We start from the raw sequence: 6,878 nt of genomic DNA on the forward strand, positions 1-6,878 counted from the left end.
TTATGTTAAACTTATATTAAAGTTTTTCTTCATTACCCATTCAAGCCGTCTCCAGCCATTATTATATATTGTCTTTGTTCCCGTTTTTGTGCAAATAATGGATTACGCTATTATAGATGCTAAGTCTATTTTCTGCATGGAGGCATTGTGTGATGACAACAGTGGTGATATTTTATTTTCACACTAAGCACACCAGAATTATCCAGGCTTTGGTTATTGTGTACATAACAAAGAAATGAAGACAATCTATTTATTCCCTACCACATAGCTTAAGGCGATAGAAAATATAAAAAAGTATGATATCAAAAGCACAGAAATGTATTGAAAATGATTGTGACTCAACAAATTACTTTCTCTGATATAACGTGAAAAACTTGATTTCCGCCTTTGTTATTATTCATGTGTTAAAACAAATCCATAATTAGATTCCTTTCCCACTTAAGGCGGATTACATTCGAGAATTACGAGAAAACGTTTTTTACCCGAAGCATATATCTATCTGGTTCATATACCTTTCTATTTTAGAGTATGAAACGAGTCTTACACCAGAAATTGTCTAACCAGCGAAATGTATCACATTTTTACGCAAAAAATCGTAAGTTACCTGGTATATGTATGAAATCGAATTTCACGTTTTAATTCTTATGTTTTGTTGTGAAACTGTGGAATTTGGTCTATTTGTGAGCTTTTTGTTTAGCGAAAAGCTATACAATGGGCTATCTGCGTTCTGTTCGCCTCGGAGAATAGAACTCCAAATTTTAGCGTTTTAAATATGTAAACTTACCACTGACTCACCAGAGGATTCTTTTAAGGAACAAAAGAAAATTTCTGAGCTTTTTTTTAGCCGCGGCACAGCGGCTCTTAGAATGGCTCTGAGCTTTTTTCACGTACAAACTTTTAGTAGCTCATAGCTCCCTCATCTCTTGACCGATTTGAGAAATAATTAGTTTTGGACTCAGGAGGTCAAACCCTTTCGATCGATTTATTTGGTCACGCCTAAGGTCTCATAGGTTAATTTACTCAAATCTTGCCTAAAATAATATCAATTTGAGGGTAGGCTGGTAGAGATCCTGATGAGTAATAAAATCGAATCGGGTATACACGTGTCCCATGCTTGATATCGCTGGCGCACAAAAATATCGCTAATAAAAAGAAAAAAAAAAGCCGTTGGTAAAAGAGTATCCCAAAAGTTGGCTGTGGGTTGTGATAACTAACTGCTAAATTAAGGACGGCTATCGCAGACAACCCTCATATAGCTATGCGCGAAATTCAAAACAAGCTTTACTACGAACACAGGAGGAAGAGGTCACATGAACCTGACTCTTCCAGGTCTTTAAAGACCTACATCCCGATACGAGTGCTGAGCTAAGGTTAAAACTACGATAGAATTCAATTTACTTTTGGGATTAAATGGTAATGTCATCCGCATTCCGTTATGAGAACAAACTCCGAGAGCAAAACTTCATGCACTTCTTTGTTTGTTGTTGAGTTTTCGTGCTGAAGGGTTATCTATGCTTGCCGTCTCTAATTCAAAAGCGATAGACTAGAGGAAAGGCAGATATTCAACACAATTCACTTCCAACTCTTGGGTTACACTAATCGAATAGTTGGATTGACTATTACAATATAACGTCCCTACGGCTGAAAAGGCGAGCATGTTTGGTAATGGGATTCGAACCCACGACCCACACATTTCCCGTTGAGTGATCTAACCACGTGGTTATGCCAATTCGACGTTATGCACTAAAAATCAGTGAAATAATACGACACACTTAACACTGGCTATTAAAGAAAAAGCAATTCAGGGAAAATTGACTAGATGACACATTATCGGATTTATTTATTTTTTTTGTTGAACCGTGCGAAAAAAGCTCTATTTTCTGTTACAGTAATTCTTTAAATTTGTAATGAATGTGACACATTTTGAAGCACACAGGAGTTTATATATATATATATGAACCCATATTGCATCATATATTTTAGATAAAGTAAGACTGTTTACTTTAAATTTGTTCAGTTGTCACCCGAAAAACCGCTTCATTGCCTTTGACATTATGCAACCTGGTGGTTATGGCGCTCGATTCATAACCTGCGAGTCGCGGGTTCCAATCCCCGTCACCGAACATGCTCACCCTTTCGGCCGTGAAGGCGTTATAAAATCAATACCACTATTGGTTGGTAAAAATGTGGACCAAGTGTTAGTGTTAGCGATGGGTTGTCTTGACTAGCTGCCTTCCCTCTAATCTATCACTGCTAAATTAGGGATGGCTAGCACAGATAGCCTTCGAGTGCTTTGCACGAAAACTCAACAACAAACTCGTGCTCAATCTTATTTTCTAATTTTAAAACTTGAGTTTAATCATATCATACTGTTATGTTTATGACCTTAAATGTTTACATAAGCTTCATATTTGTATCCTAATTAATTTCAATCAAGTTTGCTTAATACTAAAATAACGTTCTTAGTTATTGATAGTTGTATTCTAATAAATTTCGAACAAGGTATATAATAATAATATAATTACATTTTTATTTATTGGTATTTTAAATAGATTCTAAAATATTATTTGACAAAAATTAGAGAAGTGTAAAAGTTTACCATAAATGAGATAAAGATTTTTTTTTATGGTTTCATAAACAACTTACAAACGTCTGTAGTAAATAAAAGGTTAAACTTCAAGTTAAAGCAAATAAGAGCTGGAGAAAGTAGATAAAAAAAATATTGGTCCTTTCATGCTATGAGTGAAATAAACATAATCAGATCAGATCAAAGTTCTAAAGCATGGTGCAACACCACTTTGAAAATAAACATCTGCAAATAAAAAGCAGGTCAAAAAAATAATCGTAAAAACATGTTTCTAAACGGAATACAAAGCAGTTGCTGACATAGATATATTTATATGTAGATACAACTATCTTAGCAACATAAATCTAATACAAAAGTTCAAACATCGCCGCAGGTAAGTTTACCATAAACTACGCTTATAAAAAAACAACTCGATCGCAAACTTCTTGCGAGTATTATGTGATATAAAAAATATTTTTTAACTTTCCCTGTGTCATCTATAGTTTTAACAGCTTTTAATCACATTATATAATTTATTTTTATTTGTCTATTTTAGGCAAAGCTGCATAATGGCTGCAAATGTTATGTCCACTGCTGGGATCGAGCCCCGAATTCTAGAGTTATAAGCCCTCAAGCTTAAAGATTTTGGGAAATAAAAATATATACTAACTACATCCATCAAACGTACATAGGTGAAAAGCTCCTAATAAAATCATTTCTTGATAAAAGGTGACAAGTATAAGAGGTGACAAATAAACACACTAAGAAATTAACGATAGTGTATAGCTCTGTGTTTATATGTTGAATTTTAAGTATAAATGTGTTACGACTGACGTTTGTACGAGCTTTAAATTTCCTAATCCATTTTAATCAAACTCTTAAAGCTTCATTGCTCAGAAATTATAATTTTATTGAATTAGGAACAACGAAAGCCGTAATTTAGAGTCGAAAATATTATACAACAGCATTAAAGTACGAAAATCATCCAATTTTCGTGTTCTACATAAGCAAGCTTACTAAGTTATATGAAATATCTCATTATTCATCTTTTTTTTTAATGCCCCAGTTATAGTATAGCATATTGTTTCGTCTGCTACTTTTTACACAAGGATTTCTTCTGCGTCAAGATAACAATAGAACAACTAGCTGGTATCGTAAGTTAAGTAACAAGATAAAGCGTAACTTTGTACAACACATTCTTTTTACAAATTTGATATCAGTTTATGAATTGAAATCTTTTGATTTTGATTTGCCCTAAAGGGTATACGGACTTTGCCAGAACTTAAACTGTTAACTACTAGGAAATGACAGGGAATGATACCAAAATGATAACTTACATGTTGATTTTAAATAAGGTTGTCGTACAATTGGGTTCCTGAAATCAATACAATAATAACATGTGTTTTGTTTAGTAACGCACGAGGTAAAATTAGATTTCTGGTCTAACAACACACTTTTTATGTTAATACAATTCTGGATTAAATATGATTGTATACATGTCAATATTTACAAATGTGTTAAAAACGTGGCTCTACTAACAAATATTTAACACAGAGAGAACAGTAAGCTTTTAAGAATATATATAAAAAAAAAACATTTTGCGCAACCACAAGGTCATCTTTCATGATAGCTCCTCATTAGCTTATACTTCACATGGTCATCTTTCATGATAGCTTCTCATTCGCTTACACTTCACATGGTCATCTTTCATGATAGATTCTCATTCGCTTACACCTCACATGGTCATCTTTCATGATAGCTCCTCATTCGCTTATACTTCCCATGGTCATCTTTTATGGTAGCTCCTCATTCGCTTACACCTCACATGGTTATCTTTCATGATAGCTTCTCATTCGCTTACACCTCACATGGTCATCTTTCATGATAGCTCCTCATTAGCTTATAGTTCCCATGGTCATCTTTCATGATAGCTTCTCATTCGCTTATACTTCACATGGTCATCTTTCATGATAGCTTCTCATTCGCTTATACCTCACATGGTTATCTTTCATGATAGCTCCTCATTCGCTTATACCTGACGCAAGTCTTATATACTTCAATGTAGATTAAAAAATAACTTTTAAATTAGATTACTTTGCACAGAGCAAAATAATAATAAACAAATAATATTTATAAAATATCTTCAACAAAATAAATTATTATATGATGACCAACAAGTCCACCATATTTAGTTGTGAACATAGAACTACATCGCTTAATACCAGCTTATTCACCAACCTAAATCAGAATATCCAAGAACATAATGTGGGGTTTCCAATCAAATACCAGAGTTAATTCATTAATATAAATCAAAATGTCCAAGTATCTAACTGAGGTTTTCTAATCAAATACCAGAACTCCTTCAGTAATCTATAATCAAAATATCCAAGTATCTAATGAAGGTATTCCAACCGAATACTAGAGTTCATTCAGCAATCTAAATAAGGACATCCAATTATCTAATGAATGTTTTCTAATTAAATACCAGAGCACCTTTAGTAATGTAAATCAAAATATCCAAGTACATAATGTAGTTTAATAATGAAGACGATTGATAAAACATAATACATTTTATTTACAAGGTTCGAACGTTTCGGAATAACTTATTCCATCTTCATCGAAATCTGAAAATTGTGTTACAAAGATGAATATTACTAAAATTATAATATAGTAACATAATCATTAGTTTACTTAATTATTAAGAAAAGTGGTAAATGGACGGATGAAACAATGATTACATATATGCATTACACAACAGCTGAGTTAAGTGTGAAAACTTAGAACAGTTTTAAATCTAAAGAGCTTTGTGAGTCGTTAATGGTCGGGCGGTCTTTAGCTATGAGTAGACTTTCTTTAATGTAGAGCTCGAGGTCTGAAGATCCTGTGGTAATCATAGAAAAATCGTTAAATGAAATATTGTGACCTGTGGTTTCATAATGTGAATGAATGGATGAATGGCTGGGTTTAAGTAGTGGATGGTTGGTTCTGTTAGGTACTTATAAATGTTCACAGATTAGTTTTTAAGTGATGTTTTATTTTACCAACGTACGTGACCTTACAGTCATAAACGTAGAAGTTTAGGTACTTGATCTTTGTACTGAAATAAGTGTTTAATGTGGAGGCTAGGTCTGTATATTATTCTAAGTTGAATTTGAGGGTACAAGTTTTTTATTAGGGAAGTAGGTTTTCCAATCAAAGAATTCGTTCAACAATCTAAACTGGAACATCTGAGTATCTGATATACGTTTTCCAATTAAAGACACTATCTACTATAGATATTTTAATAGATTGATAAAAGCTAGTTTACGAGGCTTCGTGGATTAGAAATGAGCTGAATCCTAACAGCTAAGATAAACATCTGATGTACGTTTTCCAATTAAAGACACTATCTACTATAGATATTTTAATAGAATGATAAAAGCTAGTTTACGAGGCTTTGTGGACTAGAAATGAGCTGAATTCTAACAGCTAAGATAAACATGTAAAACTTTAATCTTAACTACTATATCATGACAACTGAAAACAATTTGCGAACAACTTCTTTGTTAATTAGCTAATCATAACAATAGAGTTTATAACAGTTTCTAACACTTTATTTAAGATAAGCTCATCATAATGTTACGTATTAGAATTTCGAATGGTCTGAAACTGAGTTAACTGATAATTTGAATTTAGTAGTTAAATTGTATTTTGGATTTAGTATTTAAATATAAGCCGATATATAGTCAGTTTATGATATTTGACAACAAGATTGACACACATAGTTTTCTTTTATACAAATACGTTTTAATATACACCCAACAATACAATTTACAATAACAGCTATTACAAATAGTTATTACAAACAATGATTTATCAACAAAAGTTTCACAAAATTACAAGTAATATAAAGTCTTCTTTTTAGTCTGGAACTTCTTCGATATCTTATCGAGGGCTCACGATGAGCGAGTTAATTCGAGTTGATGTAGGCACGATTTGCTTAACGGGAAGCTAGCTAGCTTTGTCCTTCATTATTTATCGGCCACACACGTCGAGTTTTCCACGATGAATCTATATAATGTGTTCGTAGAAATACTAATGTCCGATGAGAATCCACTGAAATTAAATGATTTGTAATGTTCGAGCTTTGTAAACGTTCCTGGTCAAATATCTGAAGTTTTCCGATTGATAAGCGTTATAACAAATCACAGTTATAGTTTCCAAAGTTTATAGCACACTGACTATAGCGAACTAATAATAGATACTACTTTTTGGCGCATCGCATTGGTTATATTTATAGGCGTGTAGAGGCTTTCTAGAAAATTCAGATTAC

Source organism: Limulus polyphemus, unplaced genomic scaffold (genome assembly GCF_000517525.1).
Source record: "Limulus polyphemus unplaced genomic scaffold, Limulus_polyphemus-2.1.2 Scaffold71, whole genome shotgun sequence".
Taxonomy (NCBI): Eukaryota; Metazoa; Arthropoda; class Merostomata; order Xiphosura; family Limulidae; genus Limulus; species Limulus polyphemus.